Source organism: Sturnira hondurensis, unplaced genomic scaffold, assembly GCF_014824575.4.
Source record: "Sturnira hondurensis isolate 20B ecotype Veracruz unplaced genomic scaffold, ASM1482457v3 Scaffold0006413, whole genome shotgun sequence".
Classification (NCBI taxonomy): Eukaryota; Metazoa; Chordata; class Mammalia; order Chiroptera; family Phyllostomidae; genus Sturnira; species Sturnira hondurensis.
Window position 1 is genome coordinate 483,640 of NW_028079044.1, and position 25,547 is coordinate 509,186.

At 40.2% G+C, this 25,547-nt stretch overlaps 1 protein-coding gene across 3 annotated transcripts in view; it reads left to right on the top strand.

The window, feature by feature from the left end:
- The first annotated feature begins 13,761 nt into the window (after positions 1-13,761).
- FOXN2 (forkhead box N2) overlaps positions 13,762-25,547 on the top strand; it is a 55,537-nt gene continuing 43,751 nt past the window's right edge. The window contains exon 1 of one of the 3 annotated variants that reach the window (XM_037047844.1): positions 13,762-13,842. The gene's annotated coding sequence lies outside the window, so the exon portion shown is untranslated. Of the gene's footprint in view, positions 13,843-14,075; positions 14,144-25,547 lie in introns of those variants that run through there. The other 2 variants (XM_037047843.1, XM_037047845.1) reach the window with 2 other exon arrangements.

Genomic DNA, 25,547 nt, shown 5'->3' on the forward strand with positions numbered 1-25,547 from the left:
GAGCAGGGCAACTAAGTCGCTGGGTTGTGACGTTGTATGTGGGGGCGGGGTCAAAGAGGAGCAATGGCGTCCCGTCTGCCGTCTCCTGCCGTGGCCCCCACAGATGCGGCAGCTGCCACGGTCACCGGGCCCACGTGTTTTGTCCCACTGCACGCGAGTGTGCCACCGCCGTCAGCCCTCGCCCCCTGGGGCCTGCGTGGTCCATCTCACTGTGCGAGAATGTGCGACCGAGGTCAGTCTGCCCCACACCCTGACTGGGTCTGGGCCACTTGCATGACTTGGTCTGAGGATCTTTCCTGCCCGACCCTGCTCCGCTGCTGGCTCCGACCCTCTTACCGTCCCCGTTGAAAGGTTAGTCGTTGTCGGACTTCCGTATAATTCAATTTTCTGTTTTTTGGCTGTGTCTTTGTTCTCCAAACCTTTGTTGTATTCAAACTTGGTTGTGAGAGAAGGCACAGTGTTTCCACCTATGCCTCCATCTTGGCGGAAGTCCTCCCTAAATATGTATTTATTAAGAATAAAGGCATTTCCCGCAAGACAGTTATATGGAAAATTTAACATGGATACCATACTATTATCTATCTATAGTCCATAAGTAATTTCTGTAATATTCCCAATAATGCCATTATGGCATTCCTCTAAGACCCTCCCAACTATATTCAGGATCCTATCCAGGATCATGCATGGCAGTCGATTGCTGTGTCACTATAGTTTCTTTTAATCTGACATAATTCCTCTGCCTTTCATGATATTGGCATTTTTTGAAAGACATAGGCCAGTTGTTCTGTTTCCCATGCCATCTTTTGTGTTACTGTTCAATTTAGTTAGATTAACAATTTTTAGTAAATATATGGAGTTGTACAATCATTACTACAACCTCATTTTAGGACATGTCCATCGATCCCCCCAATTCCCCTTTCCCTCACTCCCATCCCCAGCCCGAAGTAACAACTGATCTGCTTTCTGGTCTATAGTTTTGCCTTTTCAAAATGTCAAATAATAAAATCACATAGTATGTAGTCTTTTCTGGCTGAATTCTTTTACTTAGCCTCATGTTTCTGAGGTTCATACATTTGTAGTACATGTCTGTATCTTGCTACTTTTTATTGATGAATAGTACCACAATATGGATATACTCCATTGGTTGGCAGCTTCTAAGATGGTCCCCAATGATCCCTGCACAGGTATTCATGCCCTTGTATAATTCCTTCCTACTGAGTGTGGTCTTGACCTAGTAGCTTGCTCCTCACGAACAGAATGTGGTGGGATGTCACTCCTAAGACTGTGTTATAAAAAGACTATGGCTTCTATCTTGGGGACTCCCATTCTTTCTCTCTTGAATCCCCCTCTCTGAGCCGCCATGTTATGAGCAGCCTGATAGAGACCCACCATGGCAAGGAACCAATGTTTCTGAACAACAGCCAGTGAGAACCTGAGGTCTGTTAATACCACATGAGTGACTATGAAGGCAAACAACCCCTCCCTTGCAGTCCAGTCTTCAGATGTGACTATAGTCTTGGCCAGCACCTTGACTGCAACTTTAGGAGAAACTAAGCCAGAATTATGTAAATGAGCACAGTCCAGATTTCTCACCCACGGCAACAGTGAGAAAATTAATGTTTGTTGGTTATAGTCACTACATTTTGGGGTGATTTGGCCACAGCAATGGATAACTAATATACTACATTTTGTTTATCCATTTACCAGTTGATGGACACTTGCATTGTTTTGACTCTTATAAATTCTATTGCTATGAACATTCACATACATGTCTCAAAGGACTATTTTTATGGCACCAAGCTCATGTGGCTTGTCTAATTCTTACAGTTTCAAACACAACTATGGGCTGTTTAAAAACTGTTTCCTTGATTAAAACACTTTCTTATCTTAAATAAAATTGTGCAGTTTACCACCTTTCAGTAATATTTTAAATCAGGTCACAGTATGTTGAAGAAGTAAATTGACTTAATTAAAAAAAAAAAAAAACGCCCTGGCTGGTGTAGCTCAGTGAATTGAGAACAGGCCTGCGAACTAGACGATCACAGTTGGATTCCCAGTCAGGGCACATGCCTGGGTTTCAGGCCAGTCCCTGGCAGGGGACGCATGAGAGGCAACCACACATTGATATTTCTCTCCCTCTCTCCATCCCTTCCCCTCTAAAGATAAATAAATAAAATCTTTAAAAAAAAACTATTCCTTCCCTATGGACCTAGTGACTTACTCCTAACGAACAGAATGTGGTGGGATGTCAATCCTAAGATTAGGTTATAAAGAGACTGTTGCTTCTATCATGAGGGCTCTTGTTCTTTTTTTCTTTCTTGCATCCCTCCCTTTACTACACAATTTATGTTTAAGATCATATGGTAGACAGAAAATAATGCATTTCATTCCATCACGCATTTGTTATTGAGCACATGGCAAATTAGTTTCTTAATTGGTTTGGGAAAGGAAGAAGATATGGGCCTAGTTGGAGAGAAGAAGCCCAACACAGATCAGCAAAGGGTGGGGTTCAACTCCTTTCTCCCTTAAGTGGCAACAGAGACACCTAAGAAAGGCCCAGTAAATAAAAAGGAAAAGTCATTTAATTTGTCAAATAAACTGCACTAAGGTTAACATTGTTTTCTCTTAGAGATCAGATTTTTTCAAGAAAAGGTGAAATGCAATCTTTGCTGATGAAAAAATAAAGCCAATTAGGTAGTTCAGCCTTGTTCAGACATCATCATTGGCTGACATTGTTTTTAGCTCTTACCTGAACAGTATATATAACCTTTGAATGAGTCCTGATATTTGGTGTCTGATGAGAATTCTTAGTTCATAGACTGCCATCTTCTTTCTATAACCTCACGTGGTAAAAGGGAAAGGGGAACTCTGTGGGGTCTTTTTTATAAAAGCACTAATCCCACTCCTTAGAGATCCACTCTCATGGCCTAATCACTCCCCAAAGGTCCCACATTCTCATAGCATCACATTGGTCATTAAGTTTCAACCTCTGAATTTTGGGAAAACACTAACATTCAATCTATAGCAGCTTCTTTTGTTAGCAATCCGTGTAGTTTTAAATGTGCCTGTGTTTTAAGGGATCTTCATTGGTCACACCCTGAGCCCAAGTTTTCCCATCTGTAAACTGAGAGAAGGGATCTAGAACAGTGACTTCGAGGTCTTTAAAAATTCCAACTCTTTAAAGGCAGGACACATCCCATCTCTAATAGGGATTCATCATAGTAGAAGTTCTCAATAAGGTGGAAGCAGAAGAGGGCCTGGGAGTTTGACAAAGCCTGGCCCTCAAGACTCTGGTATTATCAACACTTATGCTCATTCCATTAGATCAGTAGTTTTCAAAGTATTGTGTTCCTTGAGGAACACTGGATGCAAATGCCTAGTTTTTTTCCAGCCTTCTCTGCCTTTCAGCGTCTGCCCATCATCAACCAGAGCATGTTTGATCTGTTTAATAGAGTTGGACTCCAGGTAAGATTTCATTCAAATAAAAATCCCCACAACTGCTCTACTTTGAAGGGCCTAAAAACTACTATTCTAATTCAGTGCTTGAATTTCTCGTGCTTTAATGAGTGTATGAATCACCTGTGGGATCTTTAAAAATGCAGATTCTTATTCAGTGGGTCTGGGTGGGGCCTGGGATTCTGCATTTCTAATAAACTCCTTAGTAATGCTATGCTGCTGAGTGTGCTCAGAGAACACTTTGAGTAGCAAGGACTAAAATGATCTCTAAGATTTTTAAAACTCAAATCATTTTTCTACTCAACCAAAGACTGCTTAGGAAAGGTTTTCCCCACAATGATCTTAAGATTACCAAATGGTAAATTCTAGATTTAGACTCCCCCTACCCAAAAGTCTCAGTCTATCTGCCTCTATCTTTCCATCTGTCTGTCTCATTCTCTCAGGTCCTGTTTTCACTCTCTCTCTGAAAAGTAAACAACATTTAACCTTCTGGACATGCATTTAAAAATCTTGTAAAGTGAACATTGTACCTCAGCCAGTTCATCTAGCAAGAGCTAACTGTTCAGGGTCTGGGAAATTTGCCACGAGTGAGTTATTTAAAGGTAGTTAGGGTGGCACACTCTCCTAAATTTAGCATCTTAATGAACTTCTCCAGATTAAGACATAACTGTCTTGCACTCTTCCAACCTTTGTGTACAAAATATAGTGTGTACTTGAGACTGATTACTGTTTTCCCTATGTTCAAGCCTTCAGGCTGATCCTTTCTCAAAATACTTCCTCAGTTGCCATTTTCCCACATTATCTTTTTTCCCCACAAAAAAACTCTTAGAGCTTCAGTTACCAGAGTTGACCTTCACTAATCCTCTATAGGGCCCTACATTTCCACATCAAGCTGCAGATCAACTAACTATTTCCGTAAAGGTCTAGAGAGTAAATATCTTCAGCTTTGCAGTCCATTGGTGCTCTGTCACAACTACTCAACTCTGTCATTTTAATGCCAAAGTAGCCATACACAATATATAAATAAATGTGTGTAGCTGTGCTCTGTTAAAGCTTTACTTACAAAAGTGGAAGGCAGGCCAGATTGCCTATACCTACTCCCAGCCCCAGGTCTTGTTGCTGACCCCTGATCTACCTGCATGTTGAAACTTTAGCAGTCGGATTACAACTCCTAGAAATATGGAACTGGAATCTTGAGACTAAGTAATAACTGTTAGTTGCTAAGCCATAAAGTTGGGCAAACTGGGTGGTGGCCTGAGGTGAAAAACTAGGACCACTATTTGGCACAGCAGTAGTAGCCCTCATGCAAGCCGATTGAGCAGAGAAGCCAGTCTGCGGAGGGAATAAAGCAGACGTATAAAAAAAAGCTGGAACTACAGATCAGATGAGAAAGAGAAAGGGGGAACGAGACTTCTTGTAATGTTGTCTGTGCTTCCCAGTTGTGTCTCACATAATCCCTGCCTATTTTTATACATGTTCCTCATTCATTTTAGCCAACTGGCATGACTTTCTGTTTCCTGCAACCAGATAACTCTTAACTCCAGCAACCTTTTATACTCCAGGCATTCCAAGCAACTGGCTGTTCTCTGACAAACAATCATGCTCTCTTACAACTAGGCTTTGCTAGGTGTGGGTCCACTCTCCACCCTGACATTGCCACTTCTTCACATTCTTTTCTTTCTTCAGACTTTGCTCAGGCATCACCTCCTGTGGCTGAGTTAGGACTCTATTCCCACTGTTCCTAATGTAAAGCTCTATCACTTCACTTATAATACCACATTATATATTTTCTGATTTGTTTGTCTGTAGTTTTAACTATAGTTTTCATCTCTGTGCTGAGTACAGGGCTGCCGCATAGTTGAAACTTAATATGTTAGTTAATGAATAAGGTAAAAGTGTATATGGTAAATACTCTCTTTGACATAGGGATAGGTTCTCTCCAGCCTTAAGACTCAGGATCCTCAGATGTCATGAGCCAAAACAGAAATAATATAAACTGATAAATTTGCTCATATGTAAAGGACTGTAGAAATGTACTCATCTGCCTTCACACTTAGCTTTGCTAGCAGTGTTGTTCAAACCTATATTCTTATTGAATTTTCTGTCTGCCTATTTTTTTAGTAAATGGATATATTAGCATCTTCTTCTAAAACTGTCAATTCTGCATGCCTCCTTATAGTGTTGTAATTTTTGCTTTATGAACTATGAGGTTAGGTTATTAGGGGAATAAAACTTGGAATTTTTATCTTCCTGGCAAATGAAATCTTTATCATTATGAAGAGTCTTTATATCCAGTAGTGCTTTTTGTCTTACAGTCAATTGATATTAATATAGCTATTCCCGCTTTCTTTTGATAATATTATATAGTTTAGTTATTTTCCATTCTTTTTCTTTCAACATTTTTGCATTAAAAATATATTTTTTAAAATTTTGGATAGAGGAGAAAGGAGGGAGAAAGAGAGAGTGAGGAACATCGATGTGAGAAACATCGATTGGTTGCCTTTCGTGTGTGTCCCAAGGGATTGAATCTGCAGTGCAGGCAACCCAGGCATATGCCCTGAACAGAAATCAAACTGAGGACTTGGTTCTTGAGGTGATGCTCAACCAACTGAGCTACACCAGCTGAGGCTCAACCTCTTTGCATTTTTACGTGCCAGATATATCCCTTGTAAACAGCATGTAGCTGATCTTGTCTGTGTGTGCAGTGGGTCACAATCTATGCTAGCTGGTTAAATGGATTGGTAACCCCAGGTTTGTCATATCTCTTAATATTTATACCTTCGCATTGTTCCCTCTCCTTGACTCTGGGAAGGACATGTATTTTGCTTTATCTGATAAATGTGGCAGAGGTAACAATATGCTAGTTCCAAGTCCTTCTGGAAACACTCTCCCTGGAGAGACTATATGGAGAGGAGAAAGTCATGAAACCACTTGAATAAAAACCAAAGAACCCAATCAACAGTGAGAATGAAGGACCCATATTTGTGATCTTAATCAAGCTGGTCCTGTTAACCCCAATCATTGGAGCCATCCCAGCTGAGGTGCCAGACATGAGAGTAAAGAAGCTATCTAGGACATTTCAGCCCTAGCAGTCATTGCCCAGAGATGGGATCAGCCATTCTTTTCATTTCCTATGCATATTCCTGACCCACAAAATCATGAAATATAATAAAATGGTGGTAGTTTAAAATTACCAAATTTGGAGGTACTTTGTTACATAGCAATAGGTAACCAAAACAATTTTTTTCATTAAGATCTGTTTTCATTTCATGTAACTAGTAATATATTTGGGTTTAAATCTACCATCTCACTAATTACTTTTTATTTGTCTCGCCTGTTATATGCCCTCATATTTCTCCTACTTTGCATTTAGATTGATTTCTTTTTATTAGCCCATTCCCTTTCTCCCCTTTTAGATTAGAAGCTGCACTTTATGATTAATTTTGTGTCAGCTTGGCTGTGTCACACAAAATGCCCAGATATTTGTTCAAACATTTTTCCAGATGGTTCTGTAAATATATTTTTCAATAAGATCAACATTTAACTTGATGGACTTTGAGTAAAGCAGACTACCCTCCACAATATGAGTGGGCCTCATCCAATCAGCTGAAGGCTTTGAAAGAATAAAGACTGACCTCCCCTGAGCAAGGAGAAATTCAGTTAGAAAACTGCCTTTGAACTCAAACTGCAGCTCTTCCTTGGGTCTCCAGGCTGCTAGCCCACCCTGCAGATTTTGGACATATTAAGCCTCCACAGTCACTTAAGCAAATTCCTTAAAATAAGTCTCTCTCTTTATGAATGTACACACACACACACACATTCTGTTGGTTCTGTTTCTCTGGTGAACCTTGACTAATACATGTAGTCTTTTTTTATTTTCATAGTGATTCTTCTAGAGATTAGAAGATGGATTCTTGAGTTACCAGAGTCTACTATTGTAACATTTTACATTCTCTAAGACAATGCACAGATTTTAGAACACTTGATTTCATTTACCCTCTCCTGAGTTTTATACTACTGTTCTGTGTTTTTATAAACAGAAGTTATTACTATTATTGCCTTATATAGACAATATCAACATTAATTTATTCATCCACATATTCATCATGTTGGTGGATCTTTATTTCCTTATGTATCTCTGACCTTAAAACTGGGATATTTTCCTTCTGCCTAAGGAATGGCCCTGTGAATCTGTTGGTGACAAATACTTTAATTTGTTTGTTTAAAAATATCTTAATTTTATCTTCATTCTTAAAATATTTGCTTTCAGTCCTCTAAAGTTATAATTCCATCAGTTTCTGGCTTTAAAAGATAATTCTTTTAAAAAGTTAATTGCAAATCTAATTACTATTTCCTTAAAGATCAATTCTATTTTTTCTTGCTACTCTTAAGTGTTTGCTTTTCGTCTTGGAGTTGTAGCAGTTTTTTCATGATGTGTCTACGTGTCAATTGTATGTGTTTTAAAAAAAATTATCCTGAAGGAGATTCATTAGTTCAAATATTATTTCTGCCCAATACTATCTTTCCTTTCCTTCTGGAATTTCATTTATACATATATTCAACTTTATCATGGTATCTTCCATGTGCTTGTCCTATTTTTTGTATTTTTAATCCTTTTTCTTCTTTGTGCTTCTTTTTTTCTTCTTACTTATCTTCTAGTTCACTAAATCTATCTTTATCTGTGTCTAATATGCTATAGTAGCATCAGTTTCTTATTTTCAATTAGGACATTTACTGGTCCTAAAATTCCATCTGATTATTTAAATTTCTACTTGTTTGCCTAAATTTTTAATCATGTGTTATATTTAGATATAGATAGTATGCATTTGTCATTTTTCAATTAATAATCACAAGGGAACTTAGTTATTTAATACAACTACTAATCTAACATCACCAATAAAACCTGAACAGTTATATCACAAAACCATGGTTATAGTGTATGGACACGCATTAATAGTCTATACAATGTAACATAGCACCAGAAAAGGAAATTGAATACAAAATGTCCCTTGATTTTCAGTGGTTTCTAAATTTCATTGCATAGATTACCACTGTCCCCCCCCCCAAAAAAAAAAAACTTGTGAAAGCAAATTTTAGTATTTTCGGTAAAATGGTAAAAAGTTGAATAAGCCCTTAGGTTTTCATATTGGGCTGAAGATTTAAAACATCAGGCTGACTCCAATCTGTCAAAAATGACAGATAACAATACTTTAGGGTTAATTTCTTAATGCAAACATGTCTTTGTGACTACTGTGATAATATAAAGTTGGAAACATACCTGAATACGGAACAGGGATGAAAAGTAACACACAAGTCCATCTTATTTCTGACCTGTCATCATAAAGCCTTCTGGGTCCAAATACCAAACACTGTTCCTCAGCATAAACTAAATTAAGAAGAGTAGATGACTTTTACCCTACTGGCTGATAATCCTTATACAGAGTTATCTTTTACTGCATATAAGGGCAGGTCTCAACCTCTGTTAACTTGCTTTTCTAGGGTGTAATTAGCAGAGCACCAAATTTAAAAACTGATATATGGCAACCCTAAATACTAAACTCATTTAAATTTCTACTTGTTTGGTAGAATTTGGTAGAAATTTTGAAAACAAAAGCAAACATTTTTTCCCCATTGTTGGTTCTGTGCCATGTTATTCTTAACTTACATAGCTACCAACATAAAAAAATATTGGGGAAGCTTTGAACATATCATGTACTTTTCATCAAAGCTAAAGTGCAAAATATCTCCATATCTTTGGACTTTAATAGGAAAAAAACACCAAATATACATAATAAAGGAACTGAAGTGACAGGAAAACTAATACAAAAAAGACCTCTTTAAATATATACTTGAAGACTATATAAGACCAATATAATATTTATTTCTTCAGTGTAATGTAATGAACCAAGCTTTTAATGAACTTGAGATTTTGTTTGATTCTCTTTCCAAGGATCAGAAATTCTAAAATTAGAAGGGGAAAACTGTTCGATAATTTCACTGTCCAAATCCCTCTGGGGTCTGTTTTTGTTCGCTGGTATTTCTGCTATGTTTTTTTTTGTTTCCTTGGCTGACCAATTATTTCTTACTATATACTAGACATTGTATTTGTAACATTACTTATATAAATGATGATATTACTTTCCTCCACATGTAGTAGAACATTAGTTTGCTTCTGCCAAGTGCTTGGGGGCGCAAACTCAAAGGAATTATCTAACTCCAATCTTGGAATTGAGCTAATTTAAAATAGATGTAGCCCCTTCACTTCTAGGATATAGCCATTTGGATTTCCAATCCAAAGCAATGGGGCTTCAGTAGAGTTCTCCTGCCCCCATCCCTTAACACACCCTGAACTCTAATTACCAGCCCCCATCGCTGTTCATTCATCCTCTCAGCAACTTTCTACGGAAAGGAAAATGAACATTCCTGGGTTTCCACTGTTCCTCAGGTCATGGCCTGGTAATTTCTATTTTGTAAGCTCTCTGATGCCTTGAGATGGTATTCTTTTATATTTTTAGTGTCCTCAGTAGGAGGATTGATCCATATTACTGCTAATACCAGGGCTTACGGAAATGTAGATATTATTAAATATAGGTAATTGCTTTTACGGTGTACAATGAAAAAAAATCATTAAAGGGAAAAAACATAGACTTTCATTCACAATTCTACTTTTTTTTTTTGCCCAGGTGGCAGATCAGTAGTTAGGAATGTCGTATGGTAGTCCTTGTACCATGTAATTTGAGGAAAGCTACTTCTTTCATTAACAAGAATACTTTTCTTTTTCTTTTTTTTTTATAAATTTATTTATTTATTTATTTTTATTTATTTATCTTAGAGGGGAAGGGAGGAGAGAGAGAGAGAGAGAAATATCAATGTATGGGTGCCTCTCGGGTGTCCCCTGCTGGGAACCGGGAACTGGCCTGCAACCCAGGCATGTGCCCAGACTGGGAATCGAACCGCGATCGTGTGGTTCGCAGGCCCGCACTCAATCCACTGAGCTACACCAGCCAGGGCACAAGAATACTTTTCTGATAAGAATACAAGAATTGAACATCACCCCCTATTCCAAAAGCTGTTCTAACAATTTAGATCAGAAAGATGAAAAAGACATGGTCATTGACTTCAAGGGACTAAAAGTCTAGATTCCTTATTGGTACACTGGTTATTTTTAGAATCATTAATTTGTAATCAAAAAGTCTTTTATTACATACATGTAATACAATGATAAATATGCTTAAAAGTTTAAACATGTGTATTTGAGTTCCTATCAACTTTCGGCCTAAACATGAGAGCATTTTAAACAACGTATTTTCTTTTTTTTAAAAAAAGATTTTACTTATTTATTTTTAGAGTGGACTAGGGAAGGGGGAAAGAAAGGGAAAGAAACATCAATGTGTGGTTGTCTCTTGTGCACCACCCACTTTGGAACTGGCCTGCAACCCAGGCATGTGCCATGACTGGGAATTGAACCAGTGACCCCTTTGGTTCACAGTTTGGCACTCAATCCACTGTGCCACACTAGCCAGGGCTAAACAATGTATTTTATAATGCATTTGTCTTCCAGTAAAGTTTACTACTAAATATGTTCTTTTAAAAGTTTTAGAGAACTAACAATAGGTTTGCAAGAGACCTTAAATGCCAGGATCCTCTTTTTCCTGAAGAGTGAAGTTCTGGTTTCCTAGCCTATTTACTATTGTACACTTCCGGGGAAAGCCATTTATGCTGAATCATCATCATTTTTAATCAGAGCTCTTCCTTGGTGTGTGTTCGAAGTCCTCTAAATAAGCCTCTAAGTACACAAGTGTCCCTGGACTCTAAACTAAGTGTGACAGATTTCCTAAGAGACCTAACGAACCTCACCCACAGAGATTATTTAAATGGGCTCAGCCTCTCTAGGGTAAGTCAGTGAGCAGAAAGAATCAGTACAAAGAATTTAGTGGATGAAGATGCCTAGCTTCGTTATGTGGCTTTGGACAACTTACATAATTTTTCTGGATTTGTTTTCTCATCCATGATAGATTTGGCTCCTGGATGACATACCTCTAAAGTATATATAACTTCCAGCTCTCAAATTCTAGCATTCCTCTAGAGTTTATGGGGACTGTTTGCCTACCTCAGTTTAAAATAGATTAGAAGAAAAAAGAGAAATTAAAGTTCAATGGGCGGGCAAAGTAGGTTTACAACTGTTTGTATGGAAAAAGATGTGCAGATTATGATTATTACAGTAGCTTTATTAACTCAGAAGAACATCATAATGTAACTAGAAACCTACTTTTGAAAACTCCTGTGTGTGTATGTGAGAAGATGAAGACCTGTATTATGCTAATGACCACCATTACAATGGCCCCAGACATAAAAACAAGACTGAGGTCTGAGGAGGCTGTGGTTCTTCAGAAGCTACCTTCTCTCAATCATCCCTTCCTTCTTCCTCAGCTTCCTTTCTACTACAGGTTCTTTATTCAGTTTGTCCACATGAGGGGACAACGGTGATTGTCCTGAAGGGAGAGAATGAAGTAACTCCCCTTTCCATTGAAGCGCATCGCATATTTGTCTTGTGGTCTCTTACTCTGAATGTAGCTATAAGGCCCTTCAGGGCAGTGTAATGAAAAACAGATGGAACTAACAGACAACTCTGGACAAACCGTGTTTTCATTTGTAGAATGAGGGGCTCAAACATCCACTTTTGCTTTTATATATCCTGATGCCTACAATTCTTCTGTATCTCTGTCACCCCCACAGCTTTACTGGTCTAATGTCAAGTAGGCAGCTTGTTCCATATCGGCTTACTTATACTGAGTTTGACACACTGTGAATATCTAGTTAACACTCAGTGTTTGGGAAGGAAATAAACCTCTATTAGTACTTCCTGTGCATCAGTCACAGCCCCGGTCTGTTTCATATACTTTTTCTTTTAATCCATTCAATACATTTGTTTCATATACTTTTTCTTTTAATCCATTCAATACTATAATTTTTTAAAAATATTTTATTATTTATTTTTAGAGAGAGGGGAAGGGAAGGAGAAAGAGTGGGAGAGAAACATCAATGTGTGCTTGCCTCTCACACGTCCCCTACTGGGGACCTGGCCTGTAACCCAGGCATGTGCCCTGACTGGGAATCGAACTGGCGACCCTTTGTTTCACAGGCCTGTGCTCAATCCACTGAGCTACACCAGCCAGGGCTCACTACTATAATTTTTGAAGACGTGGATATCGATATTCAGCGATTTAATTATTGGCATCATAATAATAGTAAAACAGCCACTTACTTTATACCTCAGAGGTTATTTTTTAAGCCTCAGTTTCCATATCTGTAAAGTGGGAATTTGTAAGAATTAGGATAGGGTTGGCAGATCTAACAAACAAAACAAATCAGACAGAATATCCCAAATGGAACACTCTCATATTAAAAAACTATTCTACCTTTCCCTGAAATTCAGATGTAAGGGGATAATACTCCTATACTTTATCTGGCAACGCCATGTCAGCGCTACCGTTATGACAGTGCATGTAAAGGACTTAGCCCAGTCCCAAGCTCTTGGTGAGCACTCTGTAAACGCTATGCTCATTAAATTTTGGTTATGATTCCAACGTCTTTTTTTTTTTTCACCACAAATACACTGAGCTCAGTTTCCACACAAAATTTCAGTCAGCGAGAGTGACGATTAAATTTATATTAATGCTTTATCGTTTCTATAGCGCTTTCAAGAAGCCTGGCCAATGGCGGAAAGCTCTTGGGGAAACCCACAGAACTTGAGAGTTGTTTGGGGTCTGTCGTTGCAGCTCTAGCACTGGCACCGCCGTCCGACAGGGTGGGACGGCCACCCTCGCCCCGCCCCGCCCCCACGCCTCCTCCGCCAGTCAGCGACCGCGCCACGCCCCGCCACACTCCTATAGGTCCTTCTCGGGACAGACGAGGCCTTTCCATTTTCCCGCCTTCTCCAGCCCCTCCTCAGCTCGAAACCCACGTCTCCACCCTACCTTCCGTGCGAACCCCGCCCTTCCGGACACCCCTTCCTCCTCTACCCGTCGTTGTAGGGGGCCTCCAGGTCCCCAGCCAGCCCTTCTGTAGGAGGTGGGAGGGGACGGGAAGGGGCAGACCAAGCACCCCTCCAGAAAGGATGAGGGCGGTGGAACGGGAGGGAAGGGCGGGGCCAATCTCCTAGGCGCCACGTTGCCATGGCAGCGGGGGGCGGAGGGAGCCAGAGGAAGCCGGCGGGAGGGGGATGTGGTGCTGCCGAGGCCGCCACCGCAGCTGCCGCTGCCTTCTCGTCGCCGTGTCTTCCCGGAGGCGGTTGCTGGAAGCTGCCGGCAGGAGCTGCGGTGCTCTGCCATATTGTGTTTCCCCCTACCCGCCCCTTGCCTCCCCGCTGCGGCGGCCGAGCTGACGGTGAGTCTGGGGCGGAACGCTGCCCTGCCTGGCTGGCGCCGCCGCTGTCCTTGCTCCGCGCACCAGATCGCCGCGCAGCGCCCGGACACAGAGGCAGCGCGTGTGGCTGGGCCGGGCGTGGGGCCCGGAGGCGGCTGTCCCGTGACGTGCCCGGACATTTTTGTCCTAAGGTTTTGATGCCGGCTGGGGGGGGAGCGGTCACCGCAGCGCGCAGCAGCTTAGATTGTGTGTGGGCTCCAGCGGGGTGTCGAACTGAGGAGAGTGCAGCCCCGTGAGGAGTTCGGAGTTCTTTCCCTGAAAGGTATTGACCACTCAAGGAGCGGGTGTTGCGCTGAGGAAACTGCGGCGAGTGGTGCCGTCTCTCCGGAAAGGCTCGGAGGTGGCCCGGAGGATGCTTCGGGCTCGCTGCTGTTTGAGGAAGTGTCTGCCCCAAGCCCCCGGGGAGTCTTTGTAACGCCCCCTCCTCTGGCTTGTAGTGGAGTGAGACGTGCGGGCGTGGAGTCCTGGTCCGGCCCCAGGCGGACTCTGGCTGGGCCTGGCCAAGTAGTGTCCGTGAAGACGCTGGGCGCCGTCAAGAGTGAACTTGGGGCAGCTGCGTGGCCCGGCATTGGGATGGGCAGGTTCGGGTCCGGGTCCCGGATGTCGGGGGTGGCCGACCCCGACGCCCTCTGGCATCTCCTCCAGCCGCTAGCGTCTCCTCCAGCCGGTGCCCTGGAGGCCCCTGATGGTGGCTGTCGCTGTGGGCTGGGAGTTTGTGTTTCAGCGCTGCAAGAAGGACACTTCCTCTTCGCCTGCTGTCTCGGGGCCGAGGTTCCTGGGCTCCTTAGTCCTCTCCTGGATGGGAGGTTTGAGGGCGTGCGCGAGGCATTTCGGCCTCCTCGGTTCGCCCCTGGGCAGCAGCCGTGAGTCTGGAACCTGGGAAGGCGGTGGGAGTCCGAGGAGAGCGACCCATGTGCTCAGTGCTCCATCTTCCTCAACTCCACCCCTTCTACCTTCTAGCCGAATTCCTCGTCTCACTGCAGCTCGCGGTTTTGAGGTATCTGGCTCACTGGGGGCACACTCTCGGGATCTTTTTTGACCCGATTTCAATTTAAAGTCTCTTTAAAGCAGCCTGTGTACTTAGTTTTCTCCTTACAGGAAAAAGTTATGCAAAGAAATGTCACATGCTTTCTGCTACCCAAACGCCGACGCGGGGGAGGAGGGCACTTGTTTCAGGTTAGTTTACGCTGTTTCTCCTGTCTTCTAATTGTGACAGCCACGTGGCCGTCTGAGTGTAAGAGATTGCCCTAGCGCCACCAGGGCTCAGGCTTCACTAGTAGCCAGGGGCTTTGTAACCGTGCGGTAGCTTTGCACCCACATTATTTTGATGTTTTCTGCGTGGGGACATGGAAAAAGTTGAACTGTACTTGTCCTCATCCTAAGACTTATTTCTTCCCTTGAAATCCTTGTAAGGTATATATTGACATTTTTGCCCTCCTTTGCCATTTTGATAATTCTTTTTTAAAATCTCAGCAGTATTAGGTACCATTAAAGATTGGTTGGGCATAGAATGGTACATTATAGAGTTTTCCAACTAGGGTTGGGGGAAAATCATTTGAATTTCAAAGCCACTAATGAGAGGTTCTGATATAATCAGAAATAATCACACTCTGGAGTATTTCTTTCTGATAGTTTTATAAAAATCTGTCTTTTATTTTTTACCTAAAAGTTGTGACTTGAAAAGATATAAATATATTACCATTGAAAATACTTGTTTAGGGATGAAATAAATACTCATTTGATTTGTGTATGTACACTTTCTGAAGCTTTTTTGGTGGAAAGGTATTAAAAGATATGAAAGCTAACAAATGGATTTTATGTTAAAGGAATGAAGTATAAATTTTAGAATACATAAAAATTAAATGTCAAAAGATTAAAAATTTAAAAATCTAAACTTTTGTAGTGTTCAAAAATTTTTAAATTTAAATACAATCCTTGATTACTGATACATTATGTTCCATTTTGTGAATACTTTGGTGGATTTGAATTTTCCGTAACATATGTTTTTCTTTGAATTGCTTTTACTTGAAGAGTGATAAATCACAGCAAACGTTCAGGATGTTTAGAGAAATTATGTAAAACTTTGTAGAATTTTAATTACACCATATCAATGGTTCTTAATCAGTGAGGTTAACGGATAAAAATATCAGAGTCTTCAGTGCAAAAAATATACTGAGACTGAGAAATGAGCATGTGTGCCCATGCTTAGGTGAGAAAGAAAAGGAAGTGAGGGTATGAGATACTATATAAAGCAGAAAGCACTGAAAACATACACTGGAAGATAATTGTTGTATACATTATTAGTTATAAGATCTGACTATCAAGTGAAACTTAAAAAAAACTGCCATCCAAACAGTTTATGGCTTAGTCACGTGTGTGTTGCTTTTAAACTGTTGTCATTTTAGTAACTGGGTTTTGCGTAAATGCAAAAAGGTCCTCCAAAAACAAAATTTTGAAGGCCCAATACTTTGCTGATTTCTTAGGGAAGAAAAGAGGACTAAGATTTGATCCCTATTCTTACGTTTAAGAAACTAGATTAACACACATGAAAATAAGAGCTTATGTGAGAAGATATGGTTAGCAGTTAAATTGTATGATGGAAGCAGGTTCTATAAGTTGAGAGGAATACTAGACGGTTTGAAAAGATAGGAGAGGCTTCTTAAAGAAGTAAGGCTCTTGCTTTCTAAAGTCTAACCTTTATTTTACTCCCATTAGATTAATCCCCCTGAAGATTATATTACGCTAATGACCAAAACCCTTTGTATGAAGCATGAGTACCAAATTTCTTCCCAAGACTTTTCAACCTTTGGTTCCTGTCTTCTTCCATCTTACCTTCCAGTAACCTATAGGAACTTTTTATTCATTACTTCAGCATGGTATACCAATTTTGCTTCTTTTTTTATCTTTGCTGATACGACATTTTTCTGTTGAAATGCACTTGCACACATCCTCTTAACTACTGAAGATCTACTCAAGGTTGAAGCTTGGCTGAAATTTTGATTGTCCTGAGAGCCTTAGAATAGTACAATTTTATACCTGCCTTTATCTTGCCAACCGGAAATCTCTTCTCTAGTAGTATATACTATGTTTGGGCTGTAACACTCTGTACCATCTTGTTTTCATTTAATAAATGTTTTTTCTGTACCTATCATGTGACAGGCACTAGGAACTGATGATACAGTCTTGAATAGACAAATTCCCACATCCTTTGTTTTAGTTATCTTTTTAGATTTTATCTTCCCAAGAAGATGTTATCTTCTTAGTGAATATTTGATTATTTTCTGAATAAAGGAAAGGCAGGGCTTATGATATAAGGTACAAAAATGATAGAAAGGACTTTCTTTATAAGTGAAGGGCACAAAAAAATAACCAATTATGGATGGCCTTGAAGACAACACTTCTGAATTTAAATATGATTTAGTCCCCAGAAAGATGGCATTTGAGCCTGGGAATGATAATATCCTTATTTGAGGAAGGTTCATTTCATAGCCATCTGCAGGACTGATTATTAATGGTGGGAATGAAAAGGAATGGGAAAGAGAGCAATGTACTGAAGAGAAAATTTAATAACTGAAAAGATATAGAAGGGGAACATCACAAAGAAGATGGTGAGTTTAGTTGAGTGTAGAGTGAGTGAGAGCTATCAAGGTGAGTTTGAATTTTAATGACTAGAAGTTAAAGGTGTAGGATATAATTCAATCAGTGTAGAGCTGACAGCTAATGTTATGCATTTTTGTCATAGAGTTAGTTAATTGAAATCTTGAAGACTAAGAATGATATTTTAGAAAAGTAGAATTCAAGGGGTATTTGCTTTGTCCATGTGACTTCATAATTAATACTGTAAACTTATATAATACCTATGATACTGTTTTTTTATTTTAAAAAGATTTTATTTATTTATCTTTAGAGGGGAAGGGAAGGAGAGAGGGAGAGAACATCAATGTATGGCTGCCTCTCATGGGTCCCCCACCGGGGACTGGCCTGCAACCCAGGCATGTGCCCTGACTGGGAATCAAACCACGATCCTCTGGTTTGCAGGCCCGTGCTCAATCCACTGAGCTACACCAGCCAGGGCCAATACTGTTTATTTTTATTTTTTATTTTTTAAAGATTTTATTTATTTATCCTTAGAGGGGAAGGGAAGGAGAGAAGGAGAGAAATATCAATGTATGGTTGCCTCTCATGAGTCCCCTGCTGGGAACTGGCCTGCAACCCAGGCATGTGCCCTGACTGGGAATCGAACCGTTATCGTGTGGTTCGCAGGCCCGCGCTCAATCCACTGAGCTATACCAGCCAGGGCTCCAATACTGTTTATTAATAACTTTATTTCCACTGTATGAGAATGCTATCTCTGTCTTACTACCAAATATGAAGGGACAAAAAGAGTGTTTGTTATCATTTGCTTCCAAGGGATTTTGATTCAAGTATTCCTTACTTCTCCTACCCTATCTTTTTTTAAATTTAAATAATTTTTTCCTTTTAGAATAGTTTACATTTACCAAAAGTACACAGTATGTACTTCATCCTATTTTTCCTGTTAACTTTTTTAAAATAAGTTTTATTGATTATGTCATTACAGTTATCCTATTTCCTTCCCTTCATTGCCTTCCACCCTGCACACCCCCTCCCCTATCATTCCCCCCCTTTAGTTTATGTCCACGTGTCTCAAGTTCTTTAGATTCTATATTTCCCATACTCTTCTTGCCCTCCCCCTATCTATTTTCTACCTACCGTCTGTGCTACTTATTCTCTGTACCTTCTCCCCCCTTCTCCTCCTCCCACTCCCCTGTTGCTAACCCTCCATGCAATTTCATTTCTATGGTTCTGCTCCTGATCTAAGTTTGTCCTCTTAGTTTGCTTTTGTTTTAGGTGGGGTTGCTAGTAACTGTGCATTTGCCGTCCTTTCACTGTTCATATTTTTTATTTTTTATTTATTTTTTATTTTTTTAAATATATTTTATTGATTATACCATTACAGTTGTTTTATTCCCCCCCTTCATTCCCCTCCACCCGCACATTCCCTCCCCCACTATTCTCCCCCCTTAGTTTATAACCACGTGTCTCAATTTCTTTAGATTCTATATTTCCCTCACTATTCTCACCTTCCCCCCTATCTATTTTCTACCTACCATCTATGCTATTTTCTGTGCCTTCTCCCCCCTTCTCCTCCTCCCACTCCCCTGTTTCTAACCCTCCATGTGTTCTTCATTTCTATGGTTCCACTCCTGATCTAGCTGTCCTCTTGGTTTGCTTTTGTTTTAGGTGTGGTTGTTAATAACTGTGAGTTTGCTGTCCTTTCACTGTTCATATTTTTCATCTTCTTTTTCTTATATAAGTCCCTTTAGCATTTCATATAATAAGGGCTTGGTGATGATGAACTCCTTGAACTTGACCTTATCTGAGAAGCACTTTATCTGTCCTTCCATTCTAAATGAAAGTTTTGCTGGATAAAGCAATCTTGGCTGTAGGTCTTTGGATTTCATGACTTGGAATACTTCTTTCCAGCCCCTTCTTGCCTGTAAGGTCTCTTTTGAGAAATCCGCTGACAGTCTGATGGGTACTCCTTTGTAGGTGACTGTCCCCTTATCCCTTGCTGCTTCTAGGATTCTCTCCTTCATTTTAGTCTTGGCTAATGTAATTATGATGTGCCTTGGTGTGTTCCTTCTTGGGTCCAACTTCTTTGGGACTCTCTGAGCTTCCTGGATTTCCTGGAAGTCTATTTCCTTTGCCAGACTGGGGAAGTTCTCCTTTATTATTTGTTCAAATAAGTTTTCCACTCGTGGCTGTTTCTTTCCCCCTTCTGGTACCCCTATAATCCGGATGTTGGAACGTTTAAAGATGTCCTGGAGGTTCCTAAGCCTCTCCTCATCGTTTTGAATTCTCATTTCTTCATTCCTTTCTGGTGGGATGTTTTGTTCTTCCTTCTGGTCCATTCCATTGATTTGAGTCCCAGTTTCTTTTCCATCGCTATTGGTTTCCTGGACATCTCCCTTCATTTCAATTAGTTTAGCCTTCATATGTTCCTCTAATTTGTGACTGTAATCTACCAATTTTGTGAGCATCCTGATAAATAGTGTCTTAAATTGGGCTTCTGAGAGGCTGGCAATCTGTTGGTCGCTAAGAATTATTGGCTCTGGGACTTTGAGTTCCTCTTGCGCCATCTTTTGGGCTGTTCGTGCCTGTTAAGTAGCAGGATCGGAGCCCTAGGTTTTCACCAGAGCAGGGCAACTAAGTCGCTGGGTTGTGACGTTGTATGTGGGGGCGGGGTCAAAGAGGGACAATGGCTTCCCTCTGCTGCCTGCTGCCACAACTCCCACTGGCACCGCAGCCACCACTGTCACCAGGCCCACGTGCCTCGCTCCACTGCACGCGAGTGTGCCACCGCTGTCAGCCCTCCACCACTGGGTTCGTCCCCTGGGGCCTGCGTGGTCCGTCTCACTGTGCACGAATGTGCGACCTTGGTCAGTCTGCCCCGCACCCTGACTGGCTTCCGGCTGCCTGCGCGCCTAGCGCCTGGGTCGGAGGATCTGTCCTGCCCGACCCTGGTCCGCTGCTGGCTCTGCCTCTCTTACCATCCCCGTTGAATGATTCGTAGTTGTCGGACTTCCGTATAATTCAGTTTTCTGCTCTTTGGGTGTGTCCTAGTTCTCCAAACCTTTGTTGTGTTCAAACTTGGTTGTGGGAGAAGGCACAGTGTTTCCACCTATGCCTCCATCTTGGCGGATGTCAACTGTTCATATTTTTATCTTCTTTTTCTTAGATAAGTCCCTTTAACATTTCATATAATAAGGGCTTGGTGATGATGAACTCCTTGAATTTGATCTTATCTGAGAAGCACTTTATCTGCCCTTCTATTCTAAATGAAAGCTTTGCTGGATAGAACAATCTTGGCTGTAGGTCTTTGGATTTCCTGACTTGGAATACTTCTTTCCAGCCCCTTCTTGCCTGTAAGGTCTCTTTCGAGAAATCAGCTGACAGTCTGATGGGCACTCCTTTGTAGGTGACTGTCCCCTTATCTCCTGCTGCTTCTAGGATTCTCTCCTTCATTTTAGTCTTGGCTAATGTAATTATGATGTGCCTTGGTGTGTTCCTCCTTGGGTCCAATTTTTTTGGGACTCTCTGAGCTTCCTGGATTTCCTGGAAGTCTATTAACTTTGCCAGACTGGAGAAGTTCTCCTTTATTGTTTGTTCAAATAAGTTTTCCACTTGTCGTTGTTCCTCTTCCCCTTCTGGTACCCTATAATTCAGATGTTGGATCATTTAAAGATGTCCTGAAGGTTCCTAAGCCCCCTCATTTTTTGAATTCTTGTTTCTTTATACTTTTCTGTTTGGTCATTTTTTTCTTCCTTCTGGTCCACTCCCTTGATTTGAATCCCAGTTTCCTTTCCATCACAATTGGTTTCCTGTGCATTTCCCTTCATTTCAATTAGTTTAGCCTTCATTTGTTCTTCTAATTTGTGACTAAAATCAACCAGCTCTGTGAGCATCCTGATCAACAGTGTTTTGATCTGTGTATCTGATAGGTTGGCTATTTCTTGGTCTCTTAGAGTTACTGGCTCTGGGACTTTGAGTTCTTCTTGAGCCATAATATTTTGGTCTTTTCCTGTCTGTTATGTAGTGAGGGGTAGAGCCTTAGGTGTTCACCGGGGTGGGGTGACCCAGGTCGCTGGGTTGTGACGTTGTATGTGGGGGTGGGGTCAAAGAGGGGTAATGGCGGTCCCCTCTGCTGCTTCCCACCACTGGGGCCTGCGAAGTCTGTCTCACTGCTTGCTCCTTCGCCTGGTTTATCTGCCTGCGAATGTGTGACCGCCGTCAGTCTGCTGCCTTGTGCCCTCACTGGGTCTGCCCCTCCCAACCCCATGCCTGGGATCTGCTAACTGCCGCCCATGTGCCTGGTTCGGTCTGGCCAAGTTTTCCTGCTCAACCCCGCTCTGCCAGTCACTGGCTCCCTCCCTCTTACTGGTCTGGCTGAATGGTTCGTTGTTGTTGGACTTCTGTATAGTTCAATTTTCTGTGTTCTGATTGCGTTTTAGTTACTAAAACTTTGTTGTCTTTAAACTTGGTTGTGTGAGGAGGCATAGTGTTTCCACCTACAACTCCATCTTGGCCGGAAGTCCTTTTCCTGTTAACTTTTTACATTATACCATGGTACATTAGTTGCAAACTAAGGGAACAAAATTGCTACATTACTATTAACTAAACCACACACTTCATTCAGATTTCACTAGTTTTCCTCTAGTGTCTGTTTTCTGGTTCAGAATTCCAGTTTCTCATATTTTTCTTATTTTTGATAACTATGATAGTTTTGAGGAGTACTAGTTAAAATGTAATAGAACACCCCTCATTTGAGATTTGTTTGTTTTTTTCATGATTAGACTAGGGTCATGGGTTTTAGGGAGCCAGACAACAGAGGTGAGCCCCCGCGGGTGTGGCTCAGTTGATTGGAACATTGCCCTTAGACCAAAAGGTGGTGGGTTTGGTTCCCAGTTAGGGCACATACATGGGTTGCTGGTTCAGTTTCTGGTTGGGGCATGTAGAAGAGGCAACCAGTTGATGTTTCTCACATCATGTTTCTTTCCCTCTCTACCTCTCTTCCCCTCTCTCTAAAATCAATAAGCATGCCTTTTTAAAAAAAAGACAACAGAGGTAAAGTGACATTCTTACCACATTATATAAAGGGTACATACATACTAACAATATGATAACGTTTTTTTAACCTTGATCACCTGTTTGAGGTCTTTGTTTGCCAGGTTTCGCCCCCCCACTCCCACCCATTCCATATTCTGCTCTGGAAGCAAGTCACTAAGCACTGCCCATGCCCTAGGCTTTAACCCAATTTTGATTCATATATTTTGTGTTTCCCTCAACCTAATTTTCTTTTCCATAAATAAAAATTTAAACTTGGACAGCTATTTATTGAGCATCCATTGTATTTAAGTGCCAAGACTATAGTGGTGAGCAAGAGACTTCATTCATTTCTACTCTTCTGGAGCCTTCCTTGATATAAACATAAAATAGAATTTATCCCCTTACCAATACATGCTTTAATTTCACTGACAGTTATAAACATAGTATTACTGTGAGGCCTAAAAGTCTAAATAAAGCTCTGTAACTAAGTAGTCACTCAGAAGATATGCTGTTATCATAAGGGTTAAATATTATGTACCATAAAAATAACCACCTTTTTGCTACTGAAACAGAGAATGGAAAATTACTCTGATTTTCCCTAAGCTGATGTATTATTGTTAAATTATTTGGACAGTTTAAGCCCTGGCTGATGTAGCTCAGTGGATTGAGTGTGGGCCTGTGAAACAAAGGACAGTTTAATTATCATTAATTATCTTCATATCTAATAAAGTTTGCAGGTTGTATAGGAAAATTATTGGTTCTTGACACTGTTTTCATAGGTATTTAGTACTTTTGCTACTTAAAAGCTTTTTTCCCCCTGAGAAGTGGTTTGAAAGGTGTATTGGGAAAAGAACAGAGATCCTGATCCATTTTCTTTGAGAGGTTTTGTTTATTTCTTTATGGAAAAGGAAATGAGGTTGTGGGAAATGAACATTAATCAAAATTTTGAAACTAACCTTTTTTAGAAGAAAGTCACTACACTTAATAGAAAAGAGTGATCCCATTCTAACAATGGGAATGTTATTGGGATATTATTAATACAATACCAATTTTATTGGAGAATAAAACCTGACTAATGACTTGGTGAATGAGGGTTTCAGTTAAATTTTTTCTAGAAAACTGGGTTAACTACAAAACAATCTTACCTTGAACTCTTATTGATTCTTTCTAAAATGTATTAATACATTTACACATTTCACACTATATTGCACAGACACTGAGCAAAATTTGATATTTAAATTTCAATTTTGACACAGTTAATATAAAATTTTAAACTATATTCATAACATTGGAGGTAAGAATTGAGGAAATTGATAAACTTATATCCTTATAGTTTGTTTCTTTATCTTAAAAGAGGAATCACAGAAAAAAGGAAGAAATGTATCATAAATTAAGATTTTAGTTTTCATTTTACCTGCCCTATGCCTTTGTTCAACTCTTCTATCCTTAAAAGTTTAGTTTAAATGCTACCTTTTCTATGCTGATTGAACAGTATTTATTAATAATCATAGTGATAATTACTACTTTTTATTGAGTGCGTACTATGTCCTGGCATGGCATTATACTAGTCATATGAGTATATAATTTAATTTCCATAACAACCCTAAGAAAGTGTTTTATTTTTATAGATTAAGAAACAGATAATGAGACATTATTTAAATGCAGTGCTTGGTATTTGAACCCAAGTTTGTCAGACTATGAAACTTCACACATTTTTTTATTATTATTTTTTGTTGATTATGCTTTTACAGCTGTCCCAATTTTTTCCCCTTTTGCCCTCTCCACCCAGAACCTCCATACTCCCTCAGGCCATGCCCACACCATTGGTCATGTCCATGGGTCATGTGTATAAGTTCTTTGGCTACTCCATTTCCTAAACTGTACTTTACATTCCATGGCTGTTCTGTAATTACCTATTTGTACTTATTCATCCCCTCACCACTTCATCCATTGCCCCATACCTCCCTCCCATCTGGCAACTGTCAAAATGCTCTCTGTATCCATGATTCTATTTCTGTTCTTGTTTGCTTTGTTTTGTTAGATTCAATTGTTGATAGATATGTATTTTTGCCATTTTATTGTTCATAGTTTTGATCTTTTTCTTGACTAGGTCCCTTTAACATTAATGGTTTGTTGATAACGAACTCCTTTAGTTTTTTCTTGTCTGGGAAGCACTATCTTGCCTTTTGATTCTAAATGATATCTTTACTGGGTAGAGCAGTCTTGGCTGTAGGTCCCTGCTTTTCATGACTTTGAATATTTCTTGCCAGTCTCTTCAGTCTGCAAAGTTTTTGTTTTTTTTTTTGAGAAATCAGCTGACTGATTGAGAAATCAGTTTTATGGGGATGCCCCTGTAGGTAACTAACTGCTTTTCTCTTGCTGCTTTTAAGATTCTTTTTTATTTTATTTTTAACTTATTTATTTTAATTGTTGTTCAAGTACACTTTTCTGTCTTTTATTCCCATCCCAGCCCACCCCGCCAGTGCTCCCTACCTCCCTCTCATTTCCACCTGCCTTAGTTTCTGTCCATGTGTCCTTTACACTTCTTCCTGTGAACCCTTTCCCTTTTCCGCTGAAATTCCCTCCCCTCTCTCCTTTGGAATTTTAATTATGATGTGTCTTGGTGTGGTCCTCTTAGTGTCCATCTTGTTTGGGACTCTCTGCTTCCTGGACTTGCATGTCTACTTCCTTCTCCAAATTAAGGAGAAGTTTTCTTTCATTATTTTTTGAAATAGATTTCCAATATCTTGCTCATTTTCTTTTTCCGGCACCCCTATGATGTGAATGTTGGACCTCTTGAACTTGTCCCAGAGGCTGTTTACACTATCCTCATTCTTTTGGATTCTTTTTTCTTCTTGTTTCTGTGATTGATTTTTTTGCTTCCTTATGTTCCAAATCATTGATTTGAGTCTTGGCTTCATCCACTCCACTGTTGTTTCTCTATGAATTGTTCTTTTTTTTAAATTAGTGTGTCTTTGGTTTCTGACTGGATCTTTTTTATGCTGTTGAGTTCTCACCACATTTCTTGAGCATCCTTA